Raw genomic sequence first — 21,155 nt, 5'->3', positions numbered from 1 at the left:
TTTTTTAAGTAGTAAGTTGTCAAATATGTCAGTAATTTCTTTGTATATTTAGGTTGTGTGTCATATCTACCATATGCAACTTCAAAGCCTAAAAGCCAAACAGAAATGTAATTATCAACGACAAATACACAATTAAATCGTTAATCGCCAATTATTTGAGTGACAATTAATCGTCATGTAAAATGTCATATCGTGACAGCCCTACCCATGTGCACTGGTGAGTGGTGACACAACACCCAGAGGACACAACGATGGAGGGAGGTAGGGGCCTGCCTCCTGGCTTAGTTGTGTGCTCCACTGAGCGTAGGTCTGTCACAATTATTACATAAACATCTAATCGCAATTATTTGACATAATCGTCATAATCGTTTCCATGTTGAAAAATGATTTTAAAGAAGAAATTCAAAAATAGTGGAAATAGCAGATCTACAATCTATTTCCACTATCAATGTTCTTGTTGTCAAATATGTCAGTAATCTCTTTTTTATATTTAGGTTATGTGTCTTATCTATGTTCAACTTCAAAGCCTACAAGCCAAACAGAAATGTAATTGTCAACGACAAACACAATTAAATCGTTAATCGCAATTATTTGGGTGACAATTAATCGTCATGTAAAATGTCATAATTGTGACAGCCCTAACTGAGCGTCCCTTTCTAGTTAAATGTAATGTTGTACAGTCTGTACAGGGCTACCTCCTAACTCATGCATGCAACCTCAAGGCAAACCTATAATAGCTTGTCACAGCTTGTCATGAATTATTTGCTTGTTGTTGACCCAAGTTGTAAAGAGACTTTACTTTACTGAAGTCTTCAATTTGTATACTGAACTAGCAATATCCATTAGTTTGGTCAAACAATAGCATTAACATTATCCATTACATGGATAAGATTTGGACATCAGGATGTAACAAGAGATGTACTAATCTAATGATAGAAAATCAAGTCAGCTTCCTCGCTGCAATATCTGATGCTGTGATTTAAGCTGGTACCGCTGTACCCACCTGATCCCAAAATGCTTCTCTGTGACGCCTTGCATCTATGGGAAAGTTAATTTGTATTGGAAATGTGCAGTTAAGTGCACTATATGAAGACCATGATGAAGCATGAGTGCACTTCAAAATAAAGGTCACACACAAAAACATAATCATGGACAGTGCAGAACCAGAGCAAACCAAGACACATAAGACACAATTGTTGTATCCGCAGCCTTTCCTCACTCTATCAAAATCTCATTAAACAAACCAAACAAAATGATACCCTCGGTGCCCTCAATAACCTCATACATGCAACTACTTCTCCGAAGTGAGTGACACCCCACAGCCACAAGACTAGAGGGAGCGACCATGATCTGGTAGACTGGTACCACCCAAATTTAGAAAAAAACATGGGAAAGTTCTCATTCTACTGCTCTCACAACGCGTTGTGAGCATGTAGATCTGCTATTTTCACAATAGAACCGTGTTATACAAAATGTAATGCCTCAACTCTCGTCGGAGTAGGGTGGTCCCCAGTTAAAATATGATTATTTTGGGGGTCGCGGCTTGAAAAGGTTGAGAAACATGACAACACACTGGTTTCTTTCAAAATTGGCCTGAAAAATCACCAAACCAGGAGACCAAGAGGGATACTTTTTACATCTCTTTTGTACTTAATGTAGTGTTTGTATTTGTTGATGATATGATATGTATTATTGTGTTAGTTTTTGTATGCCATGTTGATCAAAATACATACAGTAGATAACATACATAGTCCCCACAACTTTTTTGGGGGTCATCCTTTTAGCTTCAATGTCTTACTGTACCACAACCACATGCTGTTTTACATTTCTGACTGATAAAGTCTTCAATCAAAGTGAACAGAACCAACAACACACTCTTCCAGTCTATAGCTTTCCAGGACGAGGGCATTTCTCATGAGTACATAGTCAAGTTAATGTGCCAGCTTGGAAAGAGCTTATGGTGCTGACCACGGCTTCTGGCTGGCAAACCCGCCTTATGTCTACCACTGAGCATGGCACGAGTGTAAACACTGGGTTCAGCACCGCTCAGCATCTGACTGATGGCTCCACTCAAGGTCTTGGGAAACACCACTGAATTTGGAAACGTAGTAGTGGTAATAGTGGAAGACGTCATGGGAAGTTGCTAGCTCTGGTCCAGAGCGTCAGCTGCACTGACGCTCTGACAGACTGCTGGCTAAAAGACTAGACCAGGATTTCTCAGCCCCTACCCCTACGACGGCTCAACTTCAGTCAAAATAAACTAAACTACTTCACTACTCACCAAACCAAAGTTAGTTTTACGTTGTTGAAAGTCTATTCTCCGCGATGGGAGACCTCTCAGCACCCCACCCACTCTGTAAATTAGAGTTATATAGGGTTCAAGTAGTTAATATAAAAAAGGAGGAAAAAAAGTATCTATCACACAAAAATGTGGAGGCCCCACTGTAGTAACTCTGAGGGGGTCCCGGACCCCTTGTTGAAGACCCCTCGACTAGACAAGAGGGTCTGAGAGTGGAAGAGTAGCACCATTTGAGTAGCAAGGACTGAAATGTATCTGTAACTGTCCACTTACACGATCGTTTTCCTTTAAATGCAAAATCCAAGCGTTGTTAGTTTTGACCTAGTTCTGAAAAATAAACCACAGCCATAGGTGCATTATAAACTACCCGTAACAATTAGCACTTACTGACAGCCATGTAAATCAATGCCAAATGGTCAGGCCTAATCACCGGAAACACTGAATGTGAACTGCACCAAGCAGGCAGTTATCAATTTCATATTATTGATCTACCCGCCGGGCCACAACCCCAATGTTAAGTGGGCTATAACTGTCCCATATAACTGGCTATTGGCTATGGGACAGGCTCCCATCCCATAGAGCAGGGACGTGCAGGGGTTGAAATGTCTAAAAGGGCCTTTTGGTGGAAATATCTAAAATAGCAGACCTCCAAGCTCACAACGCGTCACAAACCTCCAAGCTCACAAAAGCTTGGAGGTCGGCTATTTTCAGTGCTTGATACCACACTGAACTAAGCATAAGCAAGTGAATACCGGAGATGTGGCGTAATGGCATGGATTTATACACAGAGAGAGGATAAGATGCTGAGTTTGGACAAGGCAATTCTCTTGAATGCTGCCTTCAGGTATGGCATGGAAAAGAGGGAATTTTCATTTCTTTCACCATAGTAAAAACTGCATTCATGGTCTGGAGAGGGTACTTTTTACAGACCCTTTGATATCTATGTGTGCACGTGCCTGCCATAGAGGTTATTGTATTTGTAAGGAAAAGTTAGATAATGCTGGGTGTTACATTATAAGTTTGGTTGCTTCCGTTAAAAAGCAAGCAGATATAAGTATCATTTCAAATGAGTTTGGAATGAAACTTCTGTTTTCTGCATCACAGTGTGAGAGGAGAATAATAACAGTTACAATGTGTCTTCTGTCATTGACTCTGCATAATATGTGGGCTGGCATATGGAAATGCAGGCATTCGAACCCAATTTCTTATTGTCTTTCTTCCCACCCAGCCAACCGTGCTGCATTTCTGCCATGGGGGTGTAAACTGTCACAGCACAAATATGTGGCACATTCCCTTAAGTCACTGGGGAGTTGTACAGCTATTTGCAGAATGCTTGCAGCAAGGAGGAGGTCGAAAAACGATTTGATGGTCCACATGTCAAATTGGTCCCACAAAAAAAAAGGAACAAAAAAAAATGTTTAACAGGTTTTAATAAGTAGACTACTAAGTCTTGTGACAGTCATAATTTACATAATTTAGTTACAGCTATTTAATGGCTGTTCATTCTTCAGTTGTGGTGGTAGGCCTAGGCTCTCCCTCTCAAACTAAACTGCACTTCTTCAGATGATTACTTATTCATGTTTTACATTATGTATTTCAATAGACCAGCTACAGCTCTCTTTTTTTCTTTTTTTGAGGGGAGGTGGGGGGGGGGGGGGGGGGCGTAAGACACGGTCAAGTGCATGAGAACCAAACCAAAACAATGTCCCACGACTCTGTGGGACATTGGGACAAGATGGGACATTTACTACACACACCAACATGGGCTAATTACGTTCTGTACAGCAAACACGTGCGGGAAATTAATGCACCAATATCAAAAAATGGATTTCAGTAAATCGATCTTGTCCTCCATGATTTCCCACTTTGGGGGAGATTTAGGGAGGTGTTTGAGATGGTTCAACTTCAAAAGCCTATGCGAAATGTCCGAGGAATGCCCGCTGAAAAGCGCAACAACTTCAGCGAGCGTTCTCTTGCAATAACACCTCAAATAAACAAAAAGAACGAATGTCATTTCATAATTCATAATAGCACGAAACAACACTTATATGGGAGGAGGAGGCAGAGAGAGCGCACTTACTTCGGCGTCGTCAGAGTGGGGAGGAATTCCAACAAGGCAAAAAGCAACTCCATTCATTGGACAGTTCGGCAGCGTTTTTTGCGTGTTTTTTGCAACAAAATACAAAATTTAAAAATATAATAAAAATGAAAACTCTCCAATTATTGTCCTGTCAACATTGCAGTCGCACTGTCTGCTCCCCTCCCAGTCCCAGCCAGCAGCAGTACGGCAAAGGGGTGGGACGTTTGCGAACGAACCGAGTCCTTTGAACGGCTCTTTGAAATGAGCGATGGGATCCGGTTTACAGTAGGGAGCCGTTGCTTTCTAAATGAACAGTTGTGGCCTGCTGCAATGTAGAAAATCTAGAAATACTCTGCCACAAGTAGAAGTTTGTAATTAAAATGTCTAAAAAAGTGCAAAATGCTAAATGTCCCATTTCACAAGTTTTCCAATGAATAAAATGTAGGGGCAAAAAAACCAAACATTTGAAAACATTTGAAAATAGCCAATCTACAAGCTCGTTGCGACGCATTGTGAGCTTGTAGATCGGCTATTTTCAAATGGCATAATGTATCCTATGGCCAAAAATGTTTAGGTATACTGGCATTTAGAGCTGAAGTGATTTGCAATCATAAATCAAAATCTACCAAGTCACCAGTAACTAAAAGACTGCCTCACAGTCTTTTGAACGGCTCTTTGAAAGGAACGGATCCCACAGATCCAGCTCACTTCAGAGAACCATAAATCCCATCTTCTAGTACAGCATCACAGTGAGCCCGCCTAGAGCACAACAAAGGTGACGCCCCGCCCACGCTGGGATGGGCGTAGTAATGATGCATGATGAGAGAGATGGGCTGCAGCTGTGTGTGTGCAGCCCTGGTGCAGCCGCAGTCATCAATTTCATTTTCATATCAAAGCGTTGATGATGAATGCAGTGGTGGTGGACAAAAAGTACTCAAACTTTGCACTTAAAGGAGTAGTTCACCCCCAAAATGACTTTTTTGTATTGATTAGTTATGCCAATGATGCCAATGGCATGGAGACTTGAGTTCAATAATATTTTTTTTGTATTCGTCGCATTCCTAAAACAAAAAAATGATTATAGTAAATTTACCCCCATAATTGATTCTGAATGGGGACCCAAATGCATGGGCCTGGATGGAGACCCAAATACAAGGCCCTGGATTGGGGACCCAAATGCATGTGGTTGAGAATCAATGGGGGTAAATTTGGGTCCCATTCAGAATCAATGGGGTTAACTTTACTATAATCAATTTTTTATCTTAGGAATGCGACAAATACAAAAAAATATTATTGAACTCAATTCTCCATGGCATGACTAATCAATAGAAAAAAGTCATTTTGGGGGTGAACTACTCCTTCAAGTAAAAGCAATACCTGTCATGCTCCCAACTCTTATTCTCTCTCTCTGTGTGTCTGTACACGCACGCACGCACGCACGCATGCACCTACATACTGTATATACAAGTAACACACCCTGACTGACAAGCGGACTGATGGACGGACATGAGGTGAAAATCCCGGGGGTGACAAGGGGTTTTCGTCACCTTCCAGGTCCAATTTCGTCCCCTACATTCACTTCCAGAAGACCCCCCCTTCCCCCCCAGTCAGGGACCCCCAAGCCAAACTTTTAGGGGTCTGAATTCTGAAAATCACGCACTAAACGCGAGCGATATGTTTAAGCCCCCCCCCCATCTAAAATCCCCAAATGGTTCGGTCCAGTGCCCTCAGTAAATAGCAACGCCCATTTCTCTGAAGTCTGAACTCCACAGCTGTAGTAGGCGTGATGACGTCATAATATGGCAACTTGTTATGGCTGTGTCTGTGACTAGAGAACTGACTGGTTCACTGGTTTCAATTAAATTACTTGTTTCTGGATCTGGACAATGACATTTGATGCTATGTACGTTTATTGGAATTAAATGGATACCGACCTCACGACCTGGCTGTCCCAAGTTGCTACAGAACTAGAAGTTAGAACTATGTACATTTCGGAAGGACCAAGTTGACCACAACAAGCAACAATGGTAAGTTTCTGATGAAGTGTGTTTTCGTGTAAGCTTTGGTTGTGTTGGTTATTGCAGTAGTGAAAACTTGATAAGTAAATAAATAATACATCATAAAATCCGCGCGCACAGATGCGCGCGCGCGCAAAAGCGCGCGCGGAGACGCTCTCTTCGCGCGCGCTATGGTCCCCCCTATGCTTTTCATGGATCTACGCGCCTGGGTGGACTTTTCATACTAACTGCGGCCTGGCGGTCGCAATAGTGTGGCATAGAACAGTGAAGTCATGACGTGACTCGCTCATCCCCCGGTTCCACGGAAGTAATTCTCTATGGAGAATAACATTGGATCATCTTAAATCTCATATAAGCATTGTGGTCCAAAAATAAACAAACGGTCTTTGCGATATTGTCGGCGAGGTGGCTCTGTATGGTTTATGATAGTCAGTCACTCATAAGTGATAAAGCCTGTTTCTAGCCGAAAATGTAACTAATTCGGCGACAGTAACATTAGCGTTTTTTCACCATCAGCTGATTCTTCATATCCATATGAGTCAAACCGCTGAGATCATTTGTTTATAATTGGAACACAGTTCTTATATGACGTGAAATGAAAAAGGTCTATGGGAATTCAGAATGGGGGAAGAAAACCGCGAACCAGGTAGGATATGTAAATTACGTCACACTTCACTACTTTATTGTGTCACTTACCCTGTTAAAGGAGTAGTTCACCCCCCCAAAAAAATATTTTTCTATCCTTTACTCACCACATGGAGACTTGAATTCATGGATATCTTTTAGTTTTGTCCCATTCCAAGCCGAAATTTGATGACCAACAAAGAGCCTGATTTGTTCCCTATGGAGACACAAAGAGTCTCCTCAAATTATTGGCCTAGGAATGCGACAAAAACCTAAAAATATCCATGAATTCAAGTCTGCACGGGGTGAGTAATTGATAGAAAATACATTTTGGGGGTGAACTACCCCTTTAACATGTTTCTATGTAATCAGCCCTTCAAACTGCTCATCAGTTATACCAGTAAGACTCCCTAATCGGGAGATAAGCGACCGTTGGTCGCTTATCTCCACAAATAGGCCAAAAGTTTGTTTTACCAATTATCAAGACATACGGGCAGTTGACAGTTTGCCATGGTTACTCATTGAAGTTGAATCTCCATATATGGAGACATAAGTTGCTCATACCATAGCAACCATGTTTTTTTACAGGGCCTGGGATTGATGACATCAGAAATCTCCATATATGGGCATGAAAGGGATTTTGTTTCTGGAAATATGTCTGTGGGGTGCCACATTTGGAATAAAACACATCACACATCTGGATATCCATACAGCCCATCTAGTTTGCCTGTGTCCATTTATGCCCATATATCTGATGACATTGGGACAATGATCTCCATATATGGGCATAAAACTTATGTTAATTAGTAAAGCCTGGGGATCTCCATATATGGGCATGAGGGGTACCCTAAAAGGGCATCATCTGGGAATAGCAAATATAGTTATCCTAGAAAGTGAAAATCTTACATCAAAGGCCATAACTACCTACCTACCACCATACTGCATTCCTCATTAAACTACCTACCAGTAAGATGCCTATAGGGAGAAAAGCAAAGGGCGAGGTTGCACCATTTCTTGGTCTTCTGGCCAGTGATGTATATCGGACCATTTAACCATATATGGAGACATCTGGTACCCAAAGATATTCACAGATATGGGCTTAATATTGATGACATAAGGGATCTCCATATATGGGCGTAAAAGGGATTTGGTTCCCCTGGCATCACAGGGAACCCCATATATGGGCATAAAATGGATTTGGTTACCCTGGCAACACAGGGATCTCCATATCTCCATATATGGGCATAAAAGGGATTTGGTTCCCCTGGCATCACAGGGATCTCCATATATGGGCATAAAAGGGATTTGGTTCCCCTGACATTACAGTGATGTCAGTGGCTGGTTCTACAGAGGGGATCTCCATTTATGGGCATAAAAGGGAATGTATGTATGATGATGTCAGATATCATAGACGTCATAGGACTTTCACATAACGAATAACTGAGTAAGCATGTAAACCCGTAAAATCTATATTTGGGCATGGCTGATTTATGACCTCATCATGATGACACGAGCAAACACAGCTGAATTGTATAAATGATCAGTGCAGAAACCAACAGAAGTATTTGACCAAGACTCTTCGATTTAAACATCAACAAAGGTGTGACGTTTGTTGATGGTCACAAAGGTGTGACGGACGGACGGACGGACGGACGGACGGCCGGTGGAGGTTTTCATAGTAAACTGCTCCCTGACGGTCGCAATTATGTACATTTAGACTATGTGTCAGTCTGCCAGTCAAGAGCAGGGATGTCAACACAAAACACAGTTGTGCAGTCCTAGCCAATGGCAGATTGGCCTGATTCCAAGGCTAGTGCAGTCGAAACTAAGTCCAGTTTAGATGCTGGGTCAACTTCACATCAGCAGAAAATAAACCCGGCATCAGTGGTGGCTGAGTGGTTAGTGTCCACACCTAGGACTCCGGAGGCCCCAGTCCCAGAGGTCGCAGGTACGATTCCCCACTCCAGCTACCACTGCTCCCCTTCCCCCTTGCGCTCCTTGTGGGCATCACTGGGTTGAATTCAGCTGGGTCAAAGCTGATAAAAAAAGCAGCTGGGTTGGGCTGCGATATCTAAATTTCCCCCGCGGGATAGTATAGGTATTCATTATTATTATTAATTATCATTATTATTATTATTATCATTAATTTTCATTACAAAACTAGCATAGGCCTACCATGTTTTTATCATTATGTTTATGTGTAAACTCAGTGTTTCACGTGTTGTCAGTCCACGGCCTGCTGTGTCTGGATGCTGTGCTTCTGTAACAACTCGTTTATACTTCGTTGTGAGTCGGTGTCTCGCGACGGATATAGCCGGCCTACAAGCCCACGACGCGTGGTGCTGTGATGCGTCGTCGTGATCTTGTAGATCTGCTGTTTCCGGGTGCGAGGCACGGCGCACGGCCGAGTGAAACTTTATAGGCTCAAAGTATTCTGTGGGAGAATGGGTGGTGAGGGCCTGCCCTGCGGCGGCAGCAGCAAAGCGTGTGCGTGGCTCGTGGTCACTGGAGCGAGACGCAGCCCCCGATGCTGATGTTAGCCGACAGCACCCTCGGGCCACAGGAGGGAGTACACACACACACACACACACACACACACACACACACACACACACACACACACACACACACACACACACACACACACACACACACACACACACACACACACACACACACACACACACACACACACACAGTCACTCATTATGTAATAGCAGTGAATAACATCATCGGGGAGGAAAAAAAGGGAGAGAAAGGCTGAGATATTCTAGTTCATACGTGGGCAACTGGCGGCCCGGGGGCCACATGTGGCCCCCACCTTCACTTAATGTGGCCCACAGGTTAATATTGGAATACTGATATTATTGATTTCAGCTGTTCCAATTCCAAACTTGCAAACATGACCTGCTTATATTGGTAGCTTAGGGACTAGTATAGTAGTATTAAAATGTTAGTCTTTTTTATGTCCAACTTATTTGTATTTAAGTTCATGACATGAGTATAACTAGATGCATTTGAAATGAAATCATAATGTTACATTTCAGGATTCCCAATGAAAAAATAACAAAAACATTATTCAGGATTCCAATTCAAAAGAAGCAACAATAGCAGATCTACAAGCTCAAAAGCTATTTTTGCTTCTTTTGTATGACATGTAGGTCTATACTAGAATGACAAAGAAGGACATATGCAATGTGGCCCCCTGGAATGAGCGTGGAAATATAGTGGCCCTCTCCATCATCAAAGTTTCCCACCCCTGTTCTGGTTCACTCATACACCCTCTGCTGGCCTGGCTTGACACTTGCACACACACACACACAGGCATGCATGCACGCACACGCACACACACTCGCGCCACAGCATCCCAAGCTGATCATGGGTTTCTTCTTTCATCAAGTCCACGCCCCACGCCGATAGTGTCCTACTAACGAAAGTGCTTCCTGTCCAGGGATTTCTCGTAATGAAATAAATAAATCTACACAACAGACCAGTCTTTTCAGGGAGTTGGACTTGAGGCGGTCATCCTATAAAATGGCCCTAAACTCATGTCCACATGGTAGCCCAATGTGCCCTTGAAAGTAGATCAGTCCGCAAACACAACATTTCATGAGAATATTTGCTCATGACATCAATGGTGACATGCAATCATAACTGTGCAATCACCAGCCTGTAGATTATGTGAGTAAAATGGCTAAATGCTATTATGTAAGCCCTGGTAGCTCCCGTCAACTAACAGCATCTTGTTGGAAGTGACATTTGAATGAAGAGTAAAGCGTCATCACTAGTGCATCACTTTATGTCAGGTCAAGTCACTTGGCGTTGCAATATTCTATCATAGTGCAGATGACCAAGAGATGATATCTACTGGAAATCAGGAGAAATAAATAGTTACTAAAAAATATAAAATACTTAAATGTAGTACTGTTGCGTACCCTCTCTCAATTTGGAGTCCCTATTTTGGGCATGTCATGTTTGGGCAAGTATACAATAATATATAGGGCTTAAGTCAGTTGTCAGTCTGTCAGATTAAGCCGAATAATCCTTTTGAAAATGTCCAAGTAAATTAATTTTGTTATACACATTCATCAGAAATAATAAATGTGTTATTAAAAAAAGTCAACGTTCCACTAGTATAATCATATCCAGTATTAACGGTAAATGATGTTACATGTCCAGAAACTCTTAACCATGTTAGATTCATCAACAAACTTGGTTCTTGTGACTAATACTGCCCTCTGGATACGTGAGGAGGCAGTGTTTTATTTTACTTTAAATAATATTTTTGTTGCATTTTATTTTTTCATTTCCCCAAAAGCTTTATTAAATTGAGTCAAGGTTTTTTTTAAAGTGAAATACCCCTTTAAAAGTTTTGTCAGCTTTTTAAATCCTAAATGCATCTTTCTTTGCCTGTGCGTTTCCAAGGAACGGAAGAGATTTCTTGGAATTAAAGTATCAGTTTCTCGATCAAAAGAGATGATGAGGCGGGGACAGATAATATGAAAACATCCTTAAACAAAAGGGCTCCGTCGTGTCCTTAGAAAATATCACACCTCTGTCCAGATATCGTGACACCGATAAGCAGGACACAGTGGCACTGCAGGGGTCTTTATCCTAAAACCCTGATGCCCCAATAAAAACATAGCTGGAGAAATTTAATCTAGACATGGCGTCGGAATTGGAAAGTGATGGTGATAGTGTGTGTGTGTGTGTGTGTGTGTGTGTGTGTGTGTGTGTGTGTGTGTGTGTGTGTGTGTGTGTGTGTGTGCGTGCGTGCGTGTGTGTGTAGCAGAGGCACTAATCCGGCCTTCATTTTAGGCCGGGGGGGGGGGGGGGGGGGGGGGGGGCATCCTATCCCATAAGAAGTCACTGTAGGAGTGGCAGCATGTCGGAATGGAGAGAGCCTCCCCCCAACAGGTCCCCCCAACCATTCCCCCCTCCCCTCCCATTGCCAACCAGTGTTGATTTCGTTGACTGTGATGAAGAATGTTCGTCGACTAACCTTTTTCACTGACGAAAACTAAATAAAAAACGAAATACAAAGAGGTGGCCATATCAGCTGTAAAATGGTCGAAAGGTCTCATATATGGGAAACAGAGGGTCCCTGGTTCGATTCCCGGCCCCAGCGATGTGTCCATGAGCAAGACACTTAACCGTACTGCTGAGCACTCATCAGAACTGTCTGAGCAGCCCTCAGATATGAAGCTGAACACTGATCCATATACACTCACCTATGTCCTGTCAACCCTAGCGTCCCTATTCTTGGGTGGAACACTCGGCGAAAATAGAGGATCTCACAATGCATCAAAGAGAGGGGGGGGCTAGTATAAACTACTGGGGGACTCCGGTCAATTAAGTACATATGGACATGATTTAAAGACATGGGTCTTCAACACTGGGTCCCGGACCCCTAGGGGGTCCTCAGAGTTACTACAGGGGGTCCAATCCAAAATACAATGACGATCGTGCTGTCAAACAATGAAACTATATGGAATCTATGAAGAGGCTGTGGGGGGTCCCTGCTTCATCTCTCTCTCTCTCTCACCTAAGGGGTCCTTGGCCTGAAAACGTTGAAGACCCCTGGTTTAAGAAGTAACAACTTACTATAAGCGCTCAGGTGATGCTGTGCCAAAGTGCCTGCCCACCACCACGGACGTTGTGGCTTCGAATCCACCGGGTGCACCGGGCGGGTTGGGTGATATCAGCACCTGTCAGCAGGGAGTGTTGGGCAGGAGGAGTCGGAGGAAGGTCTACGTCATAGACATAGAAAGGTAGACGCCTCCTTCGGCTAGGGGGCGTATGCATCCATAGATATATATAAGAAGGCTAGATGGCGCAAGGCGGAGTCGGCGGCGTCGTTCACTGGCGGCCATCTTAGGACAGGACCATCCCCCGCGTCCTGCCGTTGTATTGTGCCTGTAAGGTGAGTGATCTGCACACTTAAATACTCTTTACTCTCTGAAATCTTGACCGATTTACTAACGGTTTGGATTATTACAAACATTATTAGCGTGGCTATGAGCTCAGGCTGGTTGACATGTTGAAATTGAAGCTTTTCATTTCGAAAAAAGAGCATGCAGCATAGTTAAGTGACATGGCTGCTTGCACAAGTTCATCAAGACAACAACAATCGAGATTTTCAAATATTATCAGGTTTTCCTGAGACCAATAACGATTTCATGACAACTAATCTTTTGTCTAAATTACATTTCTTTGTGTGGATATTGTTGTATTTTTTAGCTGCAGGCTAAGAGACAAGAAAGAGGCTGTGAGTGTGAGCTAGACCATAATCTTATTACAAAGTTGACAGCAAAGTTACAATGGTGGGAGAGGCAGAATTACATGATTTCCAAGCGGTTTGGTTTGTTAAAAATATCTTACATTTAGATACATTGATACAGGGAATTGCTGGCTTTTTGTTTACAGAAATAGGCCTAGGCTACTGTATGTGAACTTAAGTCTGTTGTGAAGATGCCTGATTGTTTTGCTGCCTAATGCCTATGGCTGCTCCAATGAAAGGAGTAGGCCTATCCAAATGGAACCTGTGGGATCACCTGCCACAAATATGACAATATTATATTATAATTAGGATAATCATTATGTACAATACAAGTTCTGCTTCACAGGAACAACAGGGCTGTGAGATAATAACATTGCAAGAGTGTTGTTGACCCTGGCTTTTAGAAATATTTCTACCACCTGTTTACACACTTTTTAACTCTTTTATTGTGGTTGTCTTATTCTCAAAGTTTGCATAGGCTAATGCATACATGCATACATACATAGTGTACATAGGCCTACATACATCCTACATAAATCCTTAAAGGAGTAGTTCACCCCCAAAACGACTTTTTTTATATAGATTATTCACACCATGGAGACTTGAGTTCAATAATTTCTTTTTGTGTTTGTCACATTCTTCACAAAAAAATGATTATAGTAAATTTACCTCCATTGATTCCGGATGGGGACGAATGCATTTGGGTCCCCTTCCGGAATCAATGGGGGTACATTTATTGGGGTAATAATAATATTAATAATATTATAATAATCTGTCTACTGCTAATTTCCGGATTTGTTGTGCGACGCTCTTTGAAGAAGCTGTCCTGTGATGTCTGCCGGGCCAGCCTTGTGACCGATGCTGAATCTGCCTGTAAGGACAAGAGCTACCACCTGCTGACCCTGAAATGCAATGGAGGTCTGGTGATACCATCTGTTCTGAAGGCATGGTGAAGGCAGCAGAGTGGGTCGTTCGCCAGGCATCTGCAGAATCCAGATGAAAACAGCCCATAGGATAGGAGGATAGGTTCAGAGGATGTGTTTTTGCTCAGGCATTGACAGTCACCACCATACACTGATGAAGTTAGTTATGTCCCTGTTTTTTAAGCTGAGGCTGCACCATATTGCTAAAATGAATACCCAAAACAGTCCTTTTTAAAGGCCATTCGCTCAAACTCTGTGTGCACATACGGAAGCCTAATTTTGGCTTCGAGCCAATGTTCCTCAGTGGTTTATACTGTATATATATATATATATATATATATATATATATATATATATATATATATATATATATATATATATATATATGTATGGAAACATTTCATCCACAATTCCATGCTGTATTGATCTGGTACCATAGGAGAGATAACAGGCAAACAATGATCAAATAAAACATTCTTCTACATTCTATAATTGTGTAGTCTTCTTGTAAGTAATGCAGATGTTAAATAATGGGTAATTTTTCCCCCAATGAATGTATTTGAGTCTGGTTTACCTCCTTTTTAGGCTTTACATTTAAAGTTGACTCCAAGCAAGAACGTATGAGCCCATGAGTAGTGCACTGAATGCCATCTGAGAAAAGGAACCCACTGTGATTTTGCTATTCAGTTAATGCTACAGGTATACTTGATGATGGTAAATCCTGTCTGTCTCTCTACACTGCCACACCACCGCCCTCTCAACAGCCCCCAACAGTTCCAGTCTAACCCCCAACCTCATTGATCATTGTTGAGCTGTTCAATACAATATTGGTCCATTGAACCTTCAAACAGGTGTACTGCATGTAGCCTACTTCAATATCAAGGGCCACCAAAAGCTACCTGTGCAGCATGGGGTTTAACACAAAAAAAAAAAGATTATTATATATCATGATTATTGCTGTTATGACTATAGTTGGTATATATTATGTATGTACTCGTCTAGCTGTTAGTGGTCTGATTTCAGAGGGAGGGGAGGATTGGTCATGTTACTGATTGGGAAATGACTTGCAGTTGCAGTGCTGAAATAAAATGTATTATTTTAGTTAAAAAAGAGGTTTATTTGGTTTTGTTATGTCCTTAATAAAATAATCTTGAAGCCCCATCTCTAATCTCATATTTTACAGAATGGCAACATGAGACTATTTTATATTAAATAAATATAAGCCAAATGAGACAGTTTTTTATATTAAATAAATACATTGATACATTTAATACATAATGTATTAAATAATATAAATATTACTAATAATGGAACTATTACATGTTATATTTACAATATAAATAGTGTGTATAGCTAATTGCTTTACTTTACCTATATACTTAATGTTATTTCATATGGAAATCCATGGTTATAATTATTCTAAGTATACAGTAACGTAGCTACGTTTCTTAGGTTTATAACAAACCAATCCGTTTCAAAATAGGTTGAAAATTGAGCAAGCTCTGGTCATTTAAATAGTTCATGCACTATAGAAATGAATGTTAAACTGGGCGATCGGTCCTGTCCCAAGATGGCCGACCTGTAGCGTCGTCAGTCCCCATTGGCCAACAGCGGGCGTGAGCTATCTAGCCTTTATATATATCTATGTATGCATCGAGCAACTAAGGGAATCTTCGTCGCTTCCGTGTTCATTGCTTCCGCGTGCGTCACACATACGGAAGTCGGAAAGCCAATCAGAGGCAGGTGGGGGCTGGTCTTTTCATATGCAGCCTATAAGAACAGCTGAGCAGCGCAACATCGGAACTGGCTCTGTTGAATTGAATTGTGGTCCTTGGATAAGTCACGGAAAAGACACGCTGTGATTGGCCAGTAGTCACTTTGACTGACAGCGTTCCCTTAGTTTTTTCAGGAAGTCCGGACTAGAACTTTTGCACATCGCTCCAATTAACTGAGGCGAACGAGGCATCTAGCTCTTTATATCTGTGGTCTACGTCCTCCCGGTGGAGGCTCCTCACTGGCAGGTGAGCCAGTAGGATACAACAGCAGTGACACACATGTGTGTGGGGAGGAAATAGTTTGCTTAAACTAAATTGGGGTGAAAAAGCTAAAATAAACAGTAAACAGTAGCTTACTATGCTTTTGAGAGTAGCTTTAGTATTTGTAGGTGCCTCTCTTTTCAAAATGGCGGATATGTCATTTGGACAGAAAGGTATAAAAAGAGAATTCACTGTATAATAGGCTACAACAAACATCTGCCAGTGTCTTCTTGTTTTTGCTTGTGCACTAGCATGGTGTGTGAGCGTGTGTGTGTGTGTGTGTGTGTGTGTGTGTGTGTGTGTGTGTGTGTGTGTGTGTGTGTGTGTGTGTGTGTGTGTGTGTGTGTGTGTCCGTGTGTGTGTTTGGGGGTTCGCGCCATCTGTCTATTTACAGCGCCACAAGAGAGATTTCCCTAAATATCTAATCCACCTAAATCCCTATTCAGCATGATGATGGACAGGCTGTGTGGTGTGGGTCAAACCGGCCACTAGAGGGCCCCAGACTGCCGGCTGACTCATTTTCATTTTTTTTCTCTAGGGTTACAAAGGGGCATGGCTGGATTATAGTGTGCACATGGATGGAGGTCTCGCCAGGCCAAGACAAATATGTATACAGAGATAGGAGAAACTACGGTGCATACGCTGACTGCATTCACACACATGAACATACTTTAGATATGATTGCATACACATACCGCCTTCCAACAGTATGACCTGCCTGCCTCTCTCTCCCTCCCCACTACAATGATATCTGACCAGGGGCGTCAATTGGGTATGGCAGGGGTATGCAGCTGCCATACCCTGGGTCCAGGGGGGGAGAATAAAAGTTACTTTTAAATATGAATCCATGAATGTCTTTTTGTCTATCTGCGCTGGTTATTATGTTGTTAAATTACAGTAAAATAACTACAAATTTTACATAATGGTCACTTTAACAAGGTATTATGATTATATTCTCCAGACTTGTATTCTCCCCATCTTGACAAAATGGTATATTCCCAGGTTCCGCAGGTCAGCTGCACAGGTGCAATGCATTATTGTTAATTGTGGCACATTTACTAACAAACATTTCAGGCTGCCATATCCAGCCCAAGAAACTGTAGAAACCTGTGTAAAAAACTGAAGAAAAAAAAATATATAGTTTTTTTTTCAGACATTGTGAAAATAGCCGATCTACATGCTCACAACGCCTCGCAGCACGAGGCGTTGTGAGCATGTAGATCGGCTATTTTCACAATAGAACCGTGTTATACAAAATGTAATGCCTCTTTTCCATGAGGACTCCCATTGTTGCCATACCCTAGCTTTTGCTGAACTAACGCCACTGTATCTGACTTTACATATCCGTTGGGAAAAACCTCTTATCCATATTATGTGTGTTACTTTTTAGGTATTTTTCATAAATGAATGCCCCACTTTGTCATATTACAGTGTCACACAAAAGTAGCAGAGCAATTCCAAATATGAAAACATGACCAGTCTACTGTATACTAGTAGCTTTAATGACTAAGCATTTAGTTATTATAGTATTAAAGAACCTCTGGGAACTCAGATTGTTATAGTATAACTAAATGCATTTGAAATAATAAAAAAAGAAAATGTTACTTTTCAAGATTCCAATTCAAATATAGCAAATAATTATTCAGGATTCCAATTCAAGAATAGCAAATCTAAGAGGTCAACAGGCGCGTTTTGAGCCTGTAGATCGGCTATTTTTGCTACTTTTGTGTGACATAGACTGACGAAGTAGGGAATTAATGTAGGCCTACGTTAAAATACAGAGATAAGAGGTTTCTGCCGGACAGTATATGCAATGTGGCCCTCTGGAGTCTGGAGTGTGGAAATATAGTGGCCCTCTCCATCATCAAAGTCCCCTGGTCTACAATTTGCGTCGCTTTTCGAGCTTTGTTTGCGACCATCAGGACGCAGCAAACCTTCACCGGCTGTCTGTCAGTCAGTCAGTCTGTCTGTCCGTCACACGTCACATCACACTTTTGCCCCACTCATATCTCCGCCAACGTTGCCTCTATCCATGTCAAACTTTGCACACACACACACTCCTTGGCTGCCAAACCACAACCTCCACCCCTCATTTCTCACATGGCCCTCTTCTAGCGCCACCACGAGGCCGATTCTTGCGAAACACATTTTTGGACACTGCTCCTACAGATTTTGCCCTAAAATCAAGTAAAGCGGTACACAGTAGGCCTATCTCTAAAGTCATGTCATCGACATGGATCTGTCCCATTTCCCATATTCCCTCCTGATCGGCTACCACTGCCTTCTAAAGTTTGTGTATGCGACGTGGCGGTCACTTATCTTCCGATTAGGGAGTCTTACTGGTTGTAGGTCAGCCGTTTGCACCGAATGTTCACCTATTGTCGGCGAACGTCCACCTATACGACTACGATAGGGACGGCTCATGCGGTTAACTTTCCTCTGCAGTGATGGAGGTCGTCATTACACTGACTCATTGAGTCAATCATTTCTCCGTGGCTGCTTTGAGAGATGAGTTGTGCTTTTATAGGACACTCGGTTTGTATCAGCCTCACTGCAGCGGGCCAAGTCACCATCGTACAGACAGTGCCCATCTCTGGACTAGAATAATGACCTTGTTCTTTACCGGAGCTCCGAAAACAACCCAAGACTTTCAAACAAACATATATCTCAGGAAAAAGGAAAAAACGTTATTCCGACCGTAACCACTTAAGGTCTAAAGTAGCCTAAATCCTTACTGTTTTCTGTAAAACGTATCTTGTTATATCAGTGGTACTCAAACCTTTTCATGTCAAGGACACCCACAATTAAATGTATTTGGCCTCCGACCACCATCGCAACATATTTTGTTCCAGGGACCCTCCAGAAGAAAGGTTTTGAGTTAAATACGTGTGCTTATATTCAAAGAATTGCAGAATCTTTCACAATTCTTCAAAAATAGCAGATCTACAAGCTTGTATAGTACGGCACGAAGTGACGCGCTATGAGCTTGTATATCTGCAATCTTTTAATAGGCAAAGTATAAAATAATGCGTTTTAGCTCAAATCTAAAATGACACAGATGCACTGGTCTTAAAGTAGACCTGAGTTGGCTACTTGATACGCTCTTCTTTCCCCAATTCACCAACCCTCTCAGTCAAAAATGTGCCTTTGTACAAGCTCACAATGCGCCACGTTGCGACGCACTGTGGGCTTGTAGTGTACAGTAGATCTGCTATTTTGGGCGAATGTTCCACCCAGAATAAGCATGCTAGGGTTCAAGTGGTTAAAAAAGCAACGGTTGCCATGCCACTTCTCTTCTACAATACGTTAATGTTATAGTGTCATATGCCAGCTATTCTCTTTTTGAGAGTAGATGAAATGTTTTATCCCAAAGAAATACTGTATATTGAAAGTCTTCAATTCTGTTATTTTGGAATGGTAGAGTTAGTGTTTCAATTACAGTTCTGTATGTAACATAATTTGGCGTGTATTTGTAGAATAATATTAATATTGAAGTCTCTCTTTCTTCCCCCAGAACTTTACATCTCCTGTAGGGATCTCTGCATTCTGTTTCAATCAGAAGAGCAGTCAAGTCTCCCTGTTTCATTGTTTTTATAACCCTGAAATGTACATAGGTTATCCTACAGACAGCACACTTCAATCTCACAAAGCATACAGTAGGCACACACGATTACACAACAACCTTAATCCACTGGATTTAAACACACCACCCACCATGCTCTCTAGTGCAAACACACACATACATGCATGGATGTGCACGCACACGCACACGCGCACGCACACACACACACACACACACACACACACACACACACACACACACACACACACACACACACACACACACACACACACACACACACACACACACACACAGAGAGAGAGAACCCATTCTTGACTGTGCTATGTCCTATCACACATGCAAACCTACTATACAAACGTCATAACCAACAAATTCACTTCCATGAAAATTCCCCATGCCAGCATCACATTTTTGTTCTATCTGGATTGACGCCACAACCCCCCCCCCCCCCCCCCCCACCCCCCCACACCACACACACACACACACACACACACACACACCTCGAATCCATGCAAACTGCACACACTGAACATTTTCAACCAGACCGTATGCAAAACTGGAAGCCGTCAGGTCATGCATAGTATACGGGTTCTATCCAATAGGTTCATGGAAATATCTCTATATAGGACACAGATTCTCAACCCGTGGTCCGGGGACCCACCGGTGGACTGTGAGGATATTGCGAGTGGGCCCCCAAAGTTTTTAATGATAATAACACTAAACCAGAACTGCACACTGTCGAGGTGCCAACTTGCGCCTAACGTACAAGTGTACTTGTGCGCAAGCAGAGCGCGCCACGAGGTGTGCGCTGCTGGCCGCTGTACGCCAATAACAATAGTGTGGTTGCCCTCTAGGCAACCACACTAACTAGAAAGGTGTAATTGGAAATGGCAAGTGTGGTTGCCGTTGCCGTTGACTCTGATAGCTGATCTACAAGCCCATATCTGGGCTTGTAGATCAAAGCTAGATGATGGGTAACTACAGCAGATGATAAGTAACAGGGACAAGTACTTCAATGGGAAAACCCTTAGAGAAAAAGGTTACATCAGATGAAAGAGAAAGCTAGACAAGGACTGACTGGATATTATGATCTCACTCTGATTGGCAACCACAGATAGGGGGAAAAGGATGACATCACGATATGTCAAGGCATCGCGATATCTGTTTCTAAGTAGGGGTGTTTCTGAATAGAGGGCTGCCCCCATGAGCTTACTATGTTAGTTCCTTTGATCCAAGCCCGAAGACACTCAATTGATTGATCAATGATCATTCAAATAAAAACCCTTTTATGCCTTTTTATATATAATATAGG

Source organism: Nannobrachium achirus (assembly GCF_963921795.1).
Source record: "Nannobrachium achirus genome assembly, chromosome: 18".
Taxonomy (NCBI): domain Eukaryota; kingdom Metazoa; phylum Chordata; class Actinopteri; order Myctophiformes; family Myctophidae; genus Nannobrachium; species Nannobrachium achirus.
This window is presented reverse-complemented; position numbering follows the sequence as displayed.